This window comes from Arctopsyche grandis, chromosome 11 (assembly GCF_051622035.1).
Source record: "Arctopsyche grandis isolate Sample6627 chromosome 11, ASM5162203v2, whole genome shotgun sequence".
NCBI lineage: Eukaryota > Metazoa > Arthropoda > Insecta > Trichoptera > Hydropsychidae > Arctopsyche > Arctopsyche grandis.
This window is the reverse complement of record NC_135365.1, coordinates 25,627,017-25,647,061: the sequence shown is the minus strand read 5'-3', so window position 1 is coordinate 25,647,061 and position 20,045 is coordinate 25,627,017. Positions and strand designations below refer to the sequence as shown.

Genomic DNA, 20,045 nt, shown 5'->3' with positions numbered 1-20,045 from the left:
AAGTCGCCTTTTTTATGTATTGATCAAGATACGTATACCATAAACTTATCAACGATAGCACTACTCAAGATTAGGCCTAACAAATTCATTATCAAATTATACACAATGGCAACCCTGAACATACTCTCGCGTATTAAATTAAAAATGCACCACGTTCGATTAATATTCAGTGGTGCATGCCGCACTTTTTAATTCGTTTTTATTTTTTATTGAAAAATCGATATTTTTTCGCGCTGTAAACACTGGACGCGCGCCAGACGCATCGCCTGTCATTAAAAAATACACACGTACAATACAACAAATACGCGTCTGATATAAGCTATTTATAGCCGTGGTAATAATAAGCAATTTTACGTGTGTCGAGTTTTATTTGTAAATTTGGCCATAGCAACGCGTTCGCTCATCAGTCATCAATCACACACATCGAACACTACAACCTTGAATCTATCGGGAGATTTCCTACACTTGTCTCGCGAACGCGCGCCCATTTCTAATGGCGGATTCGCCAACGCGCCTCTCTACACATGTATACAATGTGACCAGTAAAAAAAATTCGAATGCAATCTGTCACATTCGCCGCCATTGTTTATCTCTGTTTGGCGTTATGTCACACATCGACGACGATTGTAAATGTGCCGATATGTGGTGAGGGTTGAAATTGTACCCTCAATTATGCAACACTTTGCAAATGAAACGTTATCGATCATGATTTTAAACGATAACTGCCGACCAGCATATATGTTGGCCGTTTAAACTGATATTTGACGGCTTATCATAATCGATGTATAAAAAAATTAGGAGTGATTTTCGATTTTAGGATACACAATATATGTAGCATACGGGATCAGCATCGATGGTACTTTTTTTTAAAACAAAACCGTAGATTTAAATTAAAATATCAGGCATCACTCATGAAAACTTTATATTCGTGTATTGAATAAAAAAAATGATCGGCAGTATTGCTACCAATTATACTACGAAAGGATTCAATCACAAATTTCTAATTTAATAAAATTTCTTTATATACTTGTATTGAATTAAAAATGATTGGTAGTATTTATAGCAATTAGTAGTATATAGCAGTATCAATGATAATACGAAAGGTTTCAATCATAAAGTTCTAATTTTATAAAATTTACAGGCGTCACTCATGACTTTTTTATTTTAAACTAAACATTTTACCGAACTAAAACCGATTGGCGATATTGATATAAATTAGTAGTGTATGACATAAATCATTGATAAAATATTTTAATAATATCACAAAATTTTAATTTTATAAAATTATACTATCGTTACATACAGAAGTTCCAGGCATCACTTGTGACATTTTATTTTAAAATTAAAATGATATTGAAAAAAAAAACTAATTGGAAATATTTATATGAATTAGTAACGTAAAGCAATATTATTGACGAGAGGTTTCAATTATGTCAGTCTAGTTTGAAAAAATTATACAGGCGTTTCACACCAAGTGTCAGGCGTCACTCGTGACTAAATTTTACTTTAAAATAAACATAATATTGAAAAAAAAAACTAATTGGAAATATTTTCTATCAATTAGTAATGTCTCGCACTTTTATTGACGAAAGGTTTCAATTATGTCAGAGTTCTAACTTGATAAAATTATGCAGGCATTTCATACAAAAGTGCCAGGCGTCATTCATGACTACATTTTAATAAAAAAAAATTAAATTTGAACTAAATACGATTGGCAATGTTGCTATCAATTAGCAATATACAACACTATCATTGATAATACGAAAGATTTTAATAATATCAGAATTAAAATTTTATATAAATTATACAGGCATTTCATACAAGTACCAGACGTCATCTACCACTACATACTTTCAACTTTGAAACAAACACTTTTTGGTATTATTGCTTATCAGTCAGTACTGTACGAAAGATTCACACAAAATCACTCATGAACAATTCTCGTTTCAAAATATAACATGGGAAATATCGATAATTCGTATTTTACATAGCATATACTAGTGGTTTTACCCGGATAAAAACCGCTTAAACATGCCTAATCTAATAGTATACATTTTACTAAATTTATTTTTTTGAATTAATTTGTTTCTTATTAAATTTAAAGTCACTGATTCTACGAACGAACAATAGTTACGTACATATAAAGTCTCATTCGAAATTATATATTAGAAGATACTAGTGGTTTTACCGGGCTTCGCTCGGTGTTTATAATATAAACCGATTAAACATGGCCAATCTAATAATGAACATTTTATTAAATTTGAATATTCATTTGTTTTTTTTATATTATATTAAACCAACAATAGTTACATACATACAAAGTCTCTTTCGAAATTATATATCTAATATATAATTTGGAAAGAGACTTTGTATGTATGTAAGATAATATGTAATGTTGGTTATCGAACAAATAAATTCAAATGTAATAAAAGATTGGCCATGTTTAAGCGGGTTTACATTACAAATACCGAGCGAAGCCGGGTAAAAACACCAAGTTGGAGATATTTACGAGCACTTGTCAAAAAAAAAAATCGCATCGCCTACAATTGAACGATTTAATAAAAAAAGTGAAGTCAACAGATCGAATCGAATCGGCGCGCGCGATTTGCGAACGGGTAGCGAACGCGCCCCCGATTCAAAACAATTAAATGTATGTAATTCGCGAGCGTCTCTGATCTTCCGCAAAGTTGCCGAGTGTGGATAAGTTTGTGCGTAAGTTTTATCAATTACCTCAATATTATGATTTTTTGTGTTTTGTTTAGGGTTTGCACTTTTTCACGAAGCACGTGTCGTGATTATTATTTTTTTTTGTTGTTGTGTGGAAGGGGTGCGGGAAGACTCGATGGATTTAATTGGGGGTGGAGGGTGGAGGGTGGCGAGTGGCGAGTGGGTGGAGGGTGGTGCGGGCGGCGCGCCACACCGTTTGAGAACCGCGCGCGTGAGAAGCGCGCACCGCCGCGGCAAAAACCAGACTGATTTCCAAAATGTGTTTAGAAAAAACCTCACCGGGGCCCGGAACCAACACCGACACATCCACACACAGACACACACACACAGTCAGTCAGTGTAGAGCCGCACAAAAAGTTTACCACCACCACGCCACCGGCAGTTGGGTACCACTACAGGCCGAGCGCGCCGAAAAGTACACACACGGCCAGCCTCATCTCGCACTGGTCGTATATACGCAGCCGTCTCGCTCGCACTCGCGCGCCCGCCTATGTCTCGGCTCCGTGGCTCGCTCTCATTCAAATAGCTCATTGAGCGGCACACGGACGCGACACAAACATTTTTTTCGCGTGTCGTTTTTAAGCGTGTGTATGCGCTAGCCGAGGCTCCCAACCTGCACCGCTGAGGGGACGCGCGCTCTTTTTTTTCTCCTTTTATTTTTTTTTCATCTGCTCTTTTTGCTTTTTTTAATTTTTTCTTGCAGAACGCGCGTGTGACATAACTGATTCGACCGCAAAAAATCGTAGTGTAGAATGAGCGTAAATTTGCAATAATAATAAAAATAAGACATTGATGTTGTATACAGATTGATTTGCATGTTTATTTTCCTCGAGTGATTCTTGATCGTATTGAATTCTGCGCTCATTACGATTATATGATAAATTGATAAGGATGGGTCTACCTCACGGGTCGGAATGTGAAATTACCGAAAACCCAAATATCGGAAGGCAAAGGATAGGAAAAATATACGGAAGAAATGTTTTTGTAAAAAAATAAAATTGATTATTCTTATTCGGTCTCCGTGACGGGCCGGAATGTGAAATTACCGAAAACGCAAATATCGGAAGGCAAAGATCGAAAATCTAAAGATCTTAAGTCGAAAGATCAAAAAAAAAGGGTGCATGGTAAACGGTACATACTCACTTAATTTGCACGAGCAGGATACAACAGGAACAAGAGGAACAGGCTTTTCCTACCGTATTCTGCATGCGCACATTAATACGGGAGGAAAAGCCTGTTCCTCTTGTTCCTGTTGTATCCTGCTCGCGCAAATTAAGTGAGTATGTACCGTTTACCATGCACCTTTTTTTTTTGATCTTTCGACTTAAGATCTTTAGATTTTCGATCTTTGCCTTCCGATCTTTGCCTTCCGATATTTGCGTTTTCGGTAATTTCACATTCCGGCCCGTCACGGAGGCCGGATAAGAATAATCAATTTTATTTTTTTACAAAAACATTTCTTCCGTATCTTTTTACTAACCTCTTCTTAGTTCGAAAATGATATTGTCGTGTAACGAAGTTTGGTCGTTTTCATACTTTGCCCTTTTTATTCCGTTTGGTCATCATTTAATATATAATTTCGAAAGAGACTTTGTATGTAAGTATGTAAGGTTTGGGTGGGAGCATCGAAAACAAATCAAAGTTCAAATAAATATAATAAAAAACAAATGAATTTTTACTAGTAAATTGTTTTGCCATGTTTCAGCTGTTTATATTACAAATGCCGGGTGAAGCCGGGTAAAACCACTAGTCTAATATATAATTTCGAAAGAGACTTTATATGTAACTATGTAAGGTTTGGGTGGGAGCATCGAATACAAATCAAAGTTTCTATGACGACGACATCGATATCATTCAATATTTTTTTTTCGATTCAAATAAATTTAATAAAAAAAAACAAATTAATGTTTAATATTAGATTTTTTTGCCATATTACAAATACCGAGCAAAGCCGGGTAAAAGCACTAGTTATAAATAAAATCTAAAAACAAATTACAAAATATTTGCGCCGGGTTACCAACTTGTAATATCTCAAGACTCGCAACTTTTTCAGTGTATTTTGTCGTCGAGTTTGTATATATTATAAAAAACACATATACGAAAATGTCTTACAAATTGAAATAGCTATTTTACGATATAAACATTAACAAAAAAAAAATATAGTAAGAATTGATTTTAAACATTTTAAATATGTGTTGTAGCTTAAAAATCTATGAATGATCACAATGTGTATCGTATATTAAAGATATATCGTATATTATCGTATATTAAAGATACATATATTAAAAACATTTTGTATACAATATACAAACTCTTATTTAAGCAAACGAAAAGTTGAGAAAACGAGTCTCAAGATATTGCGAATTGGTATTTGCTGATTTGTGTCATATTAATCGGGCAAATTTTTTTTTAATAGTCCAAAAATTACATATTTGAATAATAGGCTTATTTCGTCACTGTCAATGCGCATGCGCTGACGTATTTCATTTGATCTTTTTTTTGTTAATCTTTTCAACGCCATCATTTTAGGCAGTTCTTTCGAGTTTACGTTCGGGTTTACGTTTCTTCAAATATTAAATTAAAAAAACATTAGATCGGTGTGTTTTTTTTTTTCAAAAATTAAATTTTTATCAAGTGTACAAGTGTGTGCACATCATCAACATATGAATTACACTTATAACTTGATTCCCATATATTTGCTGACCAAAAGTCATTGAAGAATTAGCTACTTAATTATTCGTGACAAATTGGGCCAAACATTAAAAGGAATTATATAGACTAAAATTTCACACTGTAATATTTTTGCCATAATAAAAAAATCAAGTTCAAAAGTGGAATAAAAATAATGCTGGAGAGTTTCCAAGTTCATTCAATTTCATTTTCTGAATGCTAGTAGACAAATTTGAAATCCAACTGAGAAATTGATTTATTAGCAATAATAACTTTTTATTTCTATAATGAAATTTCGTATTTAATCAACAGTTTTGTATTTTTCTTTGAGTAAGCTGAAAAATGTAGAAGTTAAATTTAAAATTTAAAATTTGATTAAAAAATTGAAGAAAAAAAAGGAAGAGAACGTTGTCTCAAATTGTAAAATCTATAGTTAAATATAATTGAAACTAATTATTCTGCAACAACAGAACATCATTCGCGACGCCAGTTTCTATCCATTTGTGCTGCCCGATGCATTTTGTACCTACATATGTATATTTGCTACAAGATGCACCTTTTCGTTATCGCACAGCGCGGCGAAAACGCGAACGCAGCAAACGATACGAAAAGCTCATGATCGTAATGGACACGCGATAACACGGCGAATCAGCAATTTTGCAGACGAAACAGTGTCAACGGACATGCAAATCGCCATGCAAAGTGGCAAAGCGGCCCCTCACTTGGCTAGCCCTGTCGCGGCCAAATTTCGTAGAGGCTTGGCTCAGCTCATTGGTGTTGGTGCTTTTTTTTTTTCCTCTTCTTTTTTTCCATAATAATTATCACGTGCGTGTGCGGGTGTGTGTGTGTTTGTGTGTGTGTGACGCCGACACAACACACCACGGATTGATTTTTTAAGCCGGGTGGCTCTTGTTGTATGTAGCGTGTGCGTAACTTACTCCACTGACGCATACCGACGCATCGCTCTTGCATAATTGCCGATGCACCAGCCCGGCCCGCCACAGGTGAATCTGCACTACAGTGCCAATAGTGATCGAGATGCGATCGTTTGTCGCGACCATGGTGCGTCTACTCATTTTTGCTCTTTTCTGTTCGCAGTTCGAGAGCAACAGTTTGCCACACGCACGGTTACTTGGGGTATGTGATGCACTCCCCCTCCCCCCCATAAGAAAGTTTTATCTCAAATAGGGGATTCTATGAAAGTCACTAACAACTATACTAAAAACTAGTGAAGAGTTTCGGTGATTACAACAAGATGTCTAAACCCTTCAGGCAGGACCAGCTTTAGCGTTAAACCAAGTAGACGTCTGATAAAGTGATAAGGGCGCCTCGTTTTTAAGCAATATATTTTTTTATGTTTAAGAACTTCAATGGGACAGAAAAAATTAAACGGGCTGACGATGTTATCAATTGAAGGAGATATTCCATAGAAGAAGGGTTAGTTTAAGATTTTGTTACAATGATTGCCAAGAAAGGCCAGAAATGAATTTTACGACAAAAAGGGTGTTTATGACCATTTTCGTAAAATATCTTAAATTTAAAACACGATTTATACTTTTTTTTTTTTGAATTTTATATTTTTTCATTTAATATTCTTCTACTTTATTATTATTTATTAATATTATTATAACTAATATATTAGCCAGCAGCGTGGCTCGGTCGTTAAGCTTCTGCTTAACACTGAGAGGCGCCGAGTTCGATCCCTTGAGCTGACCTCGATTGAAAAGAATTTTTCTGAGTATATCTGTAATGCTGCTGGTCAGACCAGGATTTGTGACTCCTGGTTGATCGTTTCCTATCAGAGTTCGCCAATTTTCTCTGATTTCATTGTTGAAACGATTCCCGATTAAAAATTGGCTAAAAATCCTTTCTACCCACTATGTCACCACTATTTGAGTATGATTAATGTAAATATTACAATAAAAATGTATGTACAATTCATAGATGTCTCGTTAATTGTCGAGTTTAAGTCAGTGTCTCGTAATTTAGCGACTTATATAATAAAAAATGCTGTATTGTTTGTAATTTGGCCAGGAAGGCGCATTGGGGTTTACCTGTAATGCCTTCCTGGTATGAAATAATAAAAAAAAAAAAAATAACATAGCTGTTAACCATTTCAATGTGAATTTGGATAAAACAATGTTGGTCACATACTTAATGCTGATTTATTTTGTAAATTAATTTAATATGTGATAACTGGTAAGGTATTTAAAAATAAGTAAACATTTGTTGTCATATATATACATATATAGGTAGGTATATTACGCCTAAGGATGTAATATACCTACCCTTCAGGTATAAACACAAATTACCAAAACTTTGTTTACATACTTTAAATTGGCTTTTATATAGTCTTTGCTTAAACATAATATTATACTTTAAACAAAGTTAAAATAAGATAATATTATATAAAAAAAATGTCTTTTACCACATTGCAATTACGGGTTTTATCCCTGAGCGATACATAAGGTATATAACTTAATTTGAAATCATATTCAAATAATGGTGACAAATATTAGGTGTGATGGTTTTGCCAATTTGATGAGGTACCGTTTCAACAATGAAATCAGATAAATTGACAAACTCTGATAGGAAACGATTAACCTGAAATACAGCACTGCAGAAATACCCCGAATAAATTATTTTAAATTGAGGTCAATCCAGGACGTCTCGGTGGCTAGCATTAAACTATCGACTTAAATCCAAATATGACCAGCAGCGCTGCAGAAATACTCTGAATAAATTATTTTCAATTGAGGTCAACCCAGGTCTTGAACTCGGGAACCTCTCGGTGGTTAGCATAAGTGTCTGGGAGTGACCCAATTTAGTGTTCTGCATACATGTATATACATATATATATATATATATATATATATATATATATATATATATATATATATATATATATATATATATATATATATATATATATATATATATATATATATATATATATATATGCACATTTATATTTAGAAGCAGTATTTTAAAAAATATACTGGGTAGACACAAATACCTGTGTTAAACTATATTTGTAAGTAATAATTGTAAATATTTTATATATTGAGTATATTTATGGAGGTTTTTTTTCGAAGAAAAAACTACCCTTCTTCTATGTATGTAGTGCCATAAAACTTTTTAGGGTAAGAACTTCGGTAAGTTAATTCACATGACTCATATTTTTTTGATTAATTTTTATTGTTACTTTTCTATTACAAGTTAGTTAAGTTACTGACACAGATAGTTTAAATTAGAATAGATCAATTCTTAATATAATTTTAGTTATCGATACCGGTATATGTAAACAGAATTTTGATATGATTGAAATACCTATAAACATGTCAAAGTTTGAATATAAAATCTTCAATATAGGGGAAGTGGGTAATTTGGAAGAATTGGGTAAGTATTATATAAAAATAAATAAATGACGAGCATGTGCTGCAAAAAAATTAATGAAATAATATGAATCAGATTATACCTATAAAAAGAACAATGTGTATCATCTCTTAATAAAAATTATATGATTTATTGGTACTATTTTAGGAAGTTGTTAAGCAAAATGTTCTAATTATGTTGTGTTTTTTTTTTTAATAATTGATTTTTTTCTAGAAATCCAATAGGAAATCAAGATGTACTCTACTTGTTATCTTTTATAATTAGGGTCGATATCAATCAAAAGTAATACACTTTCGTACGAGGTCGATTTTCTTCTCATGCACTTCGTACAGGAGATAAACTAATCTGATTTGTCGATTTTTTTTATGATAAAATTATATTGTATATGAAATTTGAGGAAAACCAAAACTTTTAACGATTTTGTGAACGAAAATGATTCACATCGAAGACGGGCAACACTTGTTTCAAATTTGATCGTACCGGAAATGACTATGCATCCTCTCTACCTTTAGGAAGATTCTTTACCTGATTGAGCAGACTCTTGGAATTGGGGAGGGTCTTCAATTTGTTACCGACATATATTCTGTGGTAACCCAAGGTTCCAGATATTCGAGATAGTTTAAATTAAATTTGTCTTGGGGCGGTTTGACGATGATGAGTTTTAAGAATTCATATGTATAAATAAAGAAGATGCGTTCTATTATGTTCTACCTTGTGACTAATATGAATCTGAAATTCTGAGAACAAGTCAGGTCTGTGTCAGGTAACCGATGGTCAATGTCACGAGTTAACTTTTTTTGAAGCATACTTTTATCAATTCTTATTTGATCGCTAAATTTAATCTAAAGTAATCGCTGCCTTTTTTTTATCTTCTCGATTTGAGTGGAAGCTACCGTGAAAGTCTTCATCTCCGATAAATGGAAGCTCAGTGGATGCCGATACGTATTTTAATTTGCCAGTGTAGATTTTTTTGCTCGTTACATATTCATTTCATCTCCTTATCATCCGATCGAGTTTTCGATACTTAGAAACTGAGTTTTTGTCGTCTGGTATTTATGTATGTATACATTTTTTGCACGGTCTGTTTGGGACAACTTAATTAAATATGCTCAAGACACTTCAAATTTTTGACGAGTAATCAGATTCTAACAGTTTTCCGCTCATTTCCATCCAATTATCGATTCGAAAGAGTTGCTTTGTCTAAATCGGACAACCATCAACTTCAAACGGTACGTCTCGAAAGACTAAATTAAATCGTTCACAAGAACTCGAGGAACGTAATCGAATTGGATACTTGCGAAGATTGTGTGAAATTTACAACACGAGTGACCGAATCACAGATTGTGCAGTTTTGTAAATTGGCTCTCAAATCACTTTCATTTTTCATCTGTCATTCTGAAGCTTAAATGGTGGAATGACCATGAAAGTCAAAGACCAAACATAACGGAGATCGCAAATGTAACATAATATATTAGAACGACGACCATGTCAATGTTTCTAGCAAATAGAGAAAGGCTACCGGGTATAATTAGAGTACATGCATAACGTTTCCGCAGATCAAACGTTACCAATTCAGAATGTGTATCTGCAGGCGACAATTTCGCCAAAAATTATGCAAAATTTGCATTACATCACAATAAGACGCATGAGAACATAATAGAATATGTAAATTGAAACATGGATAAGAGATATTTAGACATGGCAAACATCAAAAACAATGACCGCCAATTGGTAGTTGCTACTTAATTGTTTTTGTCTGATATAGATTTTCGACCAATTGGCGCAGCTCTGTATGCTAATTGATCAATAATTTCCACCAGCATTCGAAAAGACGATATAATTACCGTTTATTTCTGCACGAACGTTCTACAAGGACAGGTGTTGCAATGAGGTAATCGCAAAAAATAATATTGTTTACACTGTCAAGGCCAAAGCGGTTTTTTTTTGCAAAAAAACTTTGGGTTGAAAATTCGGTAATTGTATTACCGGCCTACCAGTTTAGTTTGCTACTTTTTTTTGTACAAGTTTGCTCCCAAATTGCAATTTAAAGCAATTTTTTTTTAATACACTCACTTATACGTAAACTGGAGAATGGGATTGAACAATTCGACATGTTTTTTTTTATTTTTTCAAGCGTTACATTTTTAATAATATGAATTCAAAAACTTTGGCACTAAATTGATTAATATTCAGATCAAATGGAGAAACAAAAATGAGAGGTGATTTTCAAAAGAAAGTTTTGGAAGAAATCCATAATATTTTTAAGGAGGCATCGAAAATTGCAAAACTAATGAAAAGATGATCGCAGTCCATAAAATGATCGGGAAATGTAGCTTATAGCCACTTCGCGTAGCTTGCTTTGGAATCACACCTCTAGGTAATATCAGCATAGTATAATTTGATACAATAATATGATTTTATAGATAACCGTGACTTCTCAAGACAACTTGTCAAATTTTGATTTGTTACATTGTTATCGCAAACGAAGGATGTACCGAAATAAATTCTCATAAAGTCATTATTACATGAGCCTTAATTCCTGTCCTTAACAATTGGCAGTCATTAAAAATATATTCGCAACTTATTGATTTTAAAACGATAAAATATCAATTACAATATATTAAACGAAATCATTGTAACCCCCACTCTACATATCAATCAAACAATAAATGCAATATCATAGGAGTATTGAGAGCCACAAACATTTTGATTGCCACACTGTTACCAGGCTGAGAATTCCTCATTTATTCCTTTCTTTATTGCCTCTTATGGAGGTCAGACACAAAGGAAGGAGTTTAACATGGAATAAGAAGAAGGTCGCGGTCTCAACTTGACCGATATCCGACCAGACACGTGTCTGCTCCTCCACGACTGGGCCATGTCCATCGTGAGATAAATACTTGGAGAAGTAAAAAAAAATCGTATATTATTCGTGCACGGAGACTGGATGTACCATTTCTCTTGAAGAGACGCGAAAAAAATACCCAGTCTCCCCAACGCCGATATATTCGAGGGGTGAAAGAGCGGGATGCAAATTAAACAATTCCCATAGCGCCATTTCGCTCTTGCGCCACCCCTGTTTTTTTAAAGCGCGTTCCATTTTTATCGTTTTTTTCCCTACTCGCGGAGTATCTCCATCTCGCTCTCGCATGCACTGTACAATTTGGCGAGCGAAAGAGATAGGGATAGTTTCGCGTATTCGTCCGATTGCCGAACGCGATTTTTTAAAAGAGCTAATGTATTATGAACATCTTGGGTTTCTGCGAACAAATTTCGCCCGAGTTTCCTAATGAATTTGTAGGGAACTCGGGGTGGAAATTTTTAATTGACGCCTGGGATGAGCGCGCTCGATTTGCTCCACCGGCCGGTAGCAATTTTTCGGGAGATTCTCGAACGTGTTGCTGCTGTGTGGGGTAATCGATATTGTGAACACTAATTTATTCAATTAATTTTTTTTTATTATTTCGCCCTGCAAACTCGACTGGTTTAATACAGCTTCGGCTTATGAATGAATGAATGTAATTCTGGGGAGGTTTTGGTAAACAAATTATGTAATTTTTTCCCCCCAAATAGCAAAAAAGTTAATTGTTTTACAGGTTTTTTAAGTTGGCGTTCCTGCAAAGCAATTATGTACCACATACACCAATAAAACTTGAATGAAATTGTATTTTTTCAAGAAATTACCTAATTTGTTTACGAAAACATAGCAGAATTATCTTATTTCATTGAATTTGCAACCGAGGGGTATACAACATATAACCCTATAATTTGTATGTACATATAACTTATATGTCCATACAAATTGCTAACATTTGAAAGTGATATGATAAGTCGATCCATTTACGATGGCCCACCCCTACTATTCGGTAAAAGAACTATATTTTGAGGAGTGGGGGTGGACCTTCATAAACGGAATAATTTCTATATTAATTTGAAGATTGGAGTTTAAATCGGATTTGAAATGTGTGCTAAGACTCACACATACTTGAGTATCATAGCTTGCTTGAATTCTTCTGCTTGATTTTTACAATATTGATACTGCAGGATAACTAAATTTTAGCTTACATTATATGTATTAACTTTTGGAATTATATTCTGCAGTAGTTCTAGATTACAGAATTTTACTGATTTAAGCAACATATACGCATTTTACATGTTTTGACAACGCTCTTATTAAACATATACTAATTAATTTAAATGATAAATCAGCATAGATATAGGATTCACAGAGGCGTTTACAATCTAACGATGTATCATGATTGACCTAAATGAATAAACGTCAATTAATTGTAATTCGATCAAAAAAAGCTGATCAGACGCGATGTTGAATTTGTTTCATTACATTATTTAATTCATATGTAATGAAATTCGCGCAGAGAAACTTTTGTACGGCACAAAAAGTTTCCCCGAGGAGTTTTCCTCGAGTTTTTGTGAATTTTCTCGGAAAACAGGGGGAGAAAGTTGTGCGACACGGTGCTAGGGGTATGTTTTTCTCAGGGTTTTTTCACAGATCGATATTTTCGTATATGGATATAGCCTTGGCCTTGGCAATGTGGGGGCTAAAATTAACTTGGTACATGTAGGGGTAGCCGGAGCATACATTTTGAGGTCAGTGGAACTCCTCGCATCCTAAAATTGACGCAAAAAATACTTTCGTTCAGTGCGAATCTATTTATGCTAATATGGATGAGAAAAAAATCACGGCAACGGTACCTGTTCCGTGATAAGATACACGTAATACAGTAATATGCGACACAATAGAAATACGAAAAAAAAAATAAACAAGTGCAAAAAGCGATGTCGCAAGTGCAGGGTTTGCGTATATGGACCCTTGTATTGAAAAAAAACTACCACAAAAACTACTACCCTTTCAACGGCAAAATTTATCAAATACACAATAGTTTGAACGAATGTGAGGGTAAGTGCATTCAAATTATGTAACTTTCCTTAGAAAATTGTTATCGATTGAAATATTTATTGATACTAAAAGTAAAAGTAAAAGAAGATGTCTGGAACAAAAGGACATATTTTTGAACCGAAACAAAAATCCTTTTTCTTTGTTGTTATCGTTTACTTTCGAGGAAAGGACAAGATTGCGAAGGACGTTAATGAATAGTGTCGCCTTGAAAATGACCCAATTTGAGCCATTAGCTTTTATTGGCGTGTCGTCATAAAACGAAAACGAAACCTTTACAAATTTGAAGTAAAATTGAAAGGAGAAGTCGTTCAAAAGAAGCCGATGTTCTTCGGAAACGTGATCCAGTAGATTTATGTTGAAAATTCGAATCGTACCACTTCCTGTGTGAACGATTTTGAAATACCTGTGTCCCTAGTGGGTATTATCTTAGCGCCGGGTGCTCGTCTTCAACTTCCTACTTCCAGTACCACTGCTTTGAAATAAAGTAAAAAATATATATAAAATGAAAAAAGGCACCCCTTCTTCTTCCTGGGTGGAGGAAAAAATTTCGACGTGAATGACCCATTTTTTACAATTATTTTTTTTTTTATGTTCTTTTGAGTATTATACAAATATTTATTACGCAAAGGATTTCTTGCTCCCGAGGAGGAAAAAACGCGGTGCGAAGCAAAAAGTGGACAAGCACCTACCGGTCTTACCTTTCCTCTTCTTTGCTCGTATTTTTTTTCCAATATTGTTTCCTCTGCCGTAGTAGTATCCTCGTTGTCGTTCTTTTTTGTGATAATTTTTTGCTTTTCATGCACTTATTCTCCCGCTTTTTTTGCTTCAACCCATTAAAACTGGGCGCAAGAGATCGAAAGTGGTTATAAAACTTGTCATTAAATGGTTTTTTAAATACTCAGAAATTGTATACGACCATAAAAAATGCTTTCGCTTCATTTTTTCTCCTCGGAACCAAAACATCCTTATTTGTATTGTACCCATTCTGTACCATTTCTACCGGGCATCTAACTTCCTTATTAGAGGGGTGTTGTTCATTCGAAAAAAAGAGTTTTATTATTTACTCCGCATATAACTATCCTTTCTATTTACATTGTTTACAAAAATATAAAACCATCCTTTCTAGAAATGAATCTATAGATTGCGGCACACTTAAAGGAATTGCACATTCTTTTAAGAAGAGCGCCAATAGGATGCTATCCGCTTTTGATCTCTTTCGAAGCAATATTGAATCGTTAGAAGCATTTTAATTTTGAACCCCTTCCCACTTACATACATACACAGTCATGGGTAGAAAATGACGCGTAACGAATTCCGATGTGAGTCTATGTACATACAATAAAAATAATTACGACAGCTTTTGGTTAGTGCAAAAAGAAATCAACAAATCGTGAGCGTCACTTTGACCGGTGAAAAAATAGGTGTCAATACACACACACACACAGATTAATTGGCAGATAATGTTCGGATTGATATGAAAAAAATTGTAGCAATAAAAGCTTTTGAAACGCACGATGGCCGATAGTAAGACAAAGGCGTGTAATAATTACACGCCATAAAATTGACATAATGTTTCATAATATTATTGATAAAAAAGTGGCTAAATTTTTTGCCACATCAAACACCAACAGCACTCGTCGACTGAACGGATCACAATAAGCCAAATAGCAACAAGCAGGTAGTTGCAGAATATTGTTTTAGGATTATAGATAGCGACAATGTTCCGTGCATTGAGAGAACTTTTCACAAAAGCAATTCCTCGAAAACATAATACAGGAATATTACAGATAGTATTATATAGGTACGTACGTTTGACGTGTGACAGATGGATCGAAGAAAGCTTCTCGAAGCTTTTGAGAGAATTTTAAAAATTGCATTTCTGGTAAAATATTCAAGCAGCTCTCTAGCTCTGCATTCCAGCAGTAACACAAATATTTTGTGGTCGTTTTTTGGGGTATGCACCCCAAATTTCAGGTAGTTTCTGTGAACGAGATACACGTGCACACACCCATATGCATGCATGCATGTACGTACACATGTGTGCACGTGTTTCTACAGACCCACGTCCGATACACCCTCGAGCCAACGCACCCCATCTCGCATCTTATTTCTTTAAGGTCCTTAACACCTTGACGTCAGAGCAAACAGTTTAGTTTTAACCAAATTTTCAATTAGCATCATCATTTGCAGCAGCTCAAAAATCAAAACATATTTCTATTCTTCTTTTGCTCGTAAAACTCCTTACATATCTCACCTGTAGTCTTCCACACTTTTGAGTATTTGAGCCCATTCTTCTAGACATATTGCATTAGGATTCAATCTTGCATCTAACCTTATCTAACAATATGCGTTCAAAAAATTCTATCAGGTGAATAAGTGAGTTAATTTTTTAAAATTTAGATTTTAAGGGCTGTTTGTGTTTAATGTGTTAAAATTGAAATTGGATGTGGAGCCAATATATGTATATGTGTGTGTGTGTGTGTATGTACCTCCCGCTGCGGGTTGTTGGATGAGGCTGATATTTCTTAGTAGTGGGTAAATACAGAGTTTCTGGGAAAAAAACGAACGTGGGGGTAGCATATGTTTTTGGAAACAACAAAATGCTCAGTGGCGTTCGTGATTAGTTTTTCTAAACGCAGACGACAGGTTTATCTAAAAAAATGTACAGCTTTAGTTGAGTACTCGGTAGAAAAATTCATCACAGCTATTTGATAGTAAGTATGTACTTATACCACTTTCGAGGTAAGAAAGATTTTATATATGTACACATATTTTTTTCAAAAATGTCATAGTACCATGACAGCCAACCTAAATAAGAATTGGTGCTCTTCAAATAACAATATACTTCTCCATTAACATACAAAGCAAGAGAGCAAAAAACATGGTTGGCAATTGAAAATAGTGAACCCTGAGTAATTAACAATCAACAATAATATATATTAATTGAGTAATTGACAATAGTGAACCATTTTTTGTGCATAAAGTATCGTCCGAACGCCGCACTTTACTCATACAATGTCGGTATAAAGATTTTAATTACAAACCGCAAGCATATGTATTTCTTGCAACAATCAAAAAATTCAGAATCGGCTAATTTGTGAGAGGAGGGAAGGAGGGAGGGGGGGGGGAGTGCCGATTTTATTGGAGCCGCAGATTTTATTGCACAAAAAATGGTTCATTGTTGTCAACCAATTTTTTTGCTCTCTTGCTTTGTACAGTAATAGAGAGGTCTATTGTTATTTCATGAGCATCCGTCTAACGTGTATCTAAGGTTCGGCAAACCTTTAACAATGCATTTACAATATGTGAACAATTAACGGCTCGCTCCGGGTCCGTTCTTTAGTCATAACCAGATACCGGTGGCGACGATGCTAGACGGCTAAAAAATTTCATTATTGTCAACATTTTTTTTGCTTTCTTGTTTTGTACGGTAATGGAGAGGTCTATCGTTATTTCACGAGCATCCGTCTAAAACCTATATATGGTCATAACTAGAGGTAGGACCGGAAGCGTGATTTTCCCAGGAAACAGGGTGTTTTGGGTCTATTTTCCAGGAAATAGAGCAAATTTCAAAGTTAGAGTGCAAATAAAAAGGTTCATCATAAAAATGAACAATGCACGGCGAACAATAAACAAAGAACGGCACGCATCCGGTCCTACCTCTAGTCATAAGTAAGCTTCGGCGTGACCTTGCACACCATTATCCATTTATATGGTAAACCTTTTGCTCTCTAGCTTTGTAGTTTGCCCTCTTTCCTGGAAAATAGCCCCAAAACTCCCATTTTTGTCCAAAAAGCACGGTCTTATGATCCCGATCTCTAGTCATAACTAGAGGTAGGACCGGAAGCGTGCTTTTTCCATGAATAAGGGCGTTTTGGGTCTATTTTGGCACTTAACAAACGTGCTAAATTGAAAACTCTTCTACTTATTATAATTATAATATATTCAGATCATTGCTCACGTTTATGAATTGACAGAAAGTGGAACAAGTAGTGTATCAGACAAAAGTTAGATAACAGAGGAAGGAGTAGATTCATTTACAGAGAGCCATTTCCACTGCTCGGAAAAGTAGTCTCAGTATATGATTACTAATTAGATCATTGATTAGGATGTTTTGAAATGGGGGTAGGAATTCGTAAATGGAACCGAAATCTTCTCCAATGCTACCCAAGATAGTAAAGAAGATCGTACGTAAGTGAGAGATACAGACAATGTAGTCTTTAAGAATGGAGAAGTTATGATTATGATACAAGTCGTATTATTCTATCGAGCAGGTAGATAGTTTTGATATTTTTTTTATTAAATTAGATTAAAATTATGCAGTCGTATGCCACTGGATAATGTTGAGGGATCCATAGATCTTTTGTGCGTGGAGAAGAGGTTGGGGGATTGGATCGAGGGAAAGCAACAAACGGCACATCCCCGATCAGAATATAAATATTCACAAACCACACATAAATCTTCAATTACTATTTTTTTTTTTGATTATTTAAAATGAATATGGGTCAAAGGTGTCCACGCAAAATAAACGACAGCTAAGTACATATTATACTACAGATTTTTTAGTACGCCACATGGAGACAGTTGGGAGGTTATCGATGAGTTGTAGTTGAACTCTTTGACATGTAATTGCGACAATCACACGACTAGGAAGTTGTCAAAATGTAATGACGTATTCCTTAGTAGCAGCAGAGGAGATTCGGTCATCAAGATATGTATGTACTATGTATGTTTTATACATGAAACGTGTGTGACGCAAGGAAATGAGTACCGGTTCGCGTTGAACGTTCTTTCCCTTCATTTTTGGTGGTTAAAAAAGTTTTTTTTGGGGGAAAAATGCACTATCCGAACCGACAGTGGTTACGTGACACATTTCTTCCCCTATTTTTATTTTTTTTTCTGAAGAAAAAAAAGTATCACACAGATTTTTTTGAAACCTGTGAAATTGCATCCCAAAAGAATCAACGGCAGTTCATTATAAGACGGAGTTAAGGTATGAAAAATATATAAATCGGTGTATAGATTAATTATTCTATGTTTTCCACGTCAAAAGTGTAGAAGTCTCTCGATATGATAACCTACTTTTATTTGTAAATTATAAAAATCTTTCTAGTATTAAGTTACTATCGTCCGGATTTTCCAACACGATTTCATTCGTATCTGTTCCAATCTGAACCTACACATTTTCCTTACTTCTTCTACTAATCTCATTTGTAACTTTCCTTGCACTCTCTTGAGTAAAATTTGAACAATTTGTGAATTCTTTAAGCCATTGCAATTTTATCCATTTGTCTTATTTCCTGTTTCTCCTCGTCATAGCGTTCCATATTTTTGTAGAAAATTGTATGCTCGGTACAACGAGGAGACAGGAAAGGGAGTATTTTTGTAAAAGGATGAAATTGTACTGTATTTAGATAGATAAGAGAAGTACACATGCACTCGAATGATACCCAAAAGATTGTATAATATAACAAGATGCAAAGAAGAATGAAATGAGTATGAGATGTTAAGCTAAAAGTATCGTTAACAGTTACATATGTTTCTTAATAATTTTCATTATTTAACCAGCTTATATGTAGGTAGGTGGTCATCCCTTCTTGGAAGTTAAAAAGGATAGATAAGGGAAGATCTTTTTTTTTAATTAAGTGGCGTCAGCTAGATGAATGTAGTAAATATACACATAATAATGAAAGCCTGTTAGAAAGGATTAAATCTAAGCTATTACTTTTTTTTTCAATAAGTTAGACTATGAACTTTCATTCAAAATTTGTAAAAGTTCTGGGTACCTGTTTTACTCGAGTACCTAAGTCGATAAAGCTTTCGGTTGAATTTTAGCAGCTTGTCACTGTTTGAGACTAAGATATTGAGCTCTCGAGTATGTATAATTTGTGTATAACCTGTTGGCATTTAATACCGCCTAATAAACATTACATACGAGCAATTCGAGCAAATTCAACTTCAACGCTAAGTAAAATTGACACATGATGTAACTAAGACATGGGCAAGTGAGTGGGTGTCGCCAGAATGGGGAGAATGTTCGGCAAAAACTTACTATATATTTGAGAAGTACTGGTTTTGCGTATTCAGCATGTGCGAAAATATGTTGTCGAAAGTTATTCCAGTTCATTAAGGCCAACGCTGGATTATTCGAATGAGTCAAAACGGGTATTAGTAAAAATAAGTAGTAGATAGATAGGGGGAAAAAAAGAGTGTTGCATTAATTAATATTCGATTATATTAATATGTCTTAATTTTAAAAGCAATTCCGCGTTTTGAGAATATTAATTAATTATTATCTATGCATATATATTTTTTCAAAGTAGGCGAGTAATAT

The 20,045-nt window shown here is 34.4% G+C and overlaps 1 protein-coding gene across 1 annotated transcript in view; it reads right to left on the bottom strand.

Moving 5' to 3' along the window:
• Nucleotides 1–20,045, bottom strand: part of LOC143918768 (zinc finger protein rotund-like) — a 306,511-nt gene that overhangs the window by 50,927 nt on the left and 235,539 nt on the right. The gene's annotated exons all lie outside the window — the stretch shown is intronic.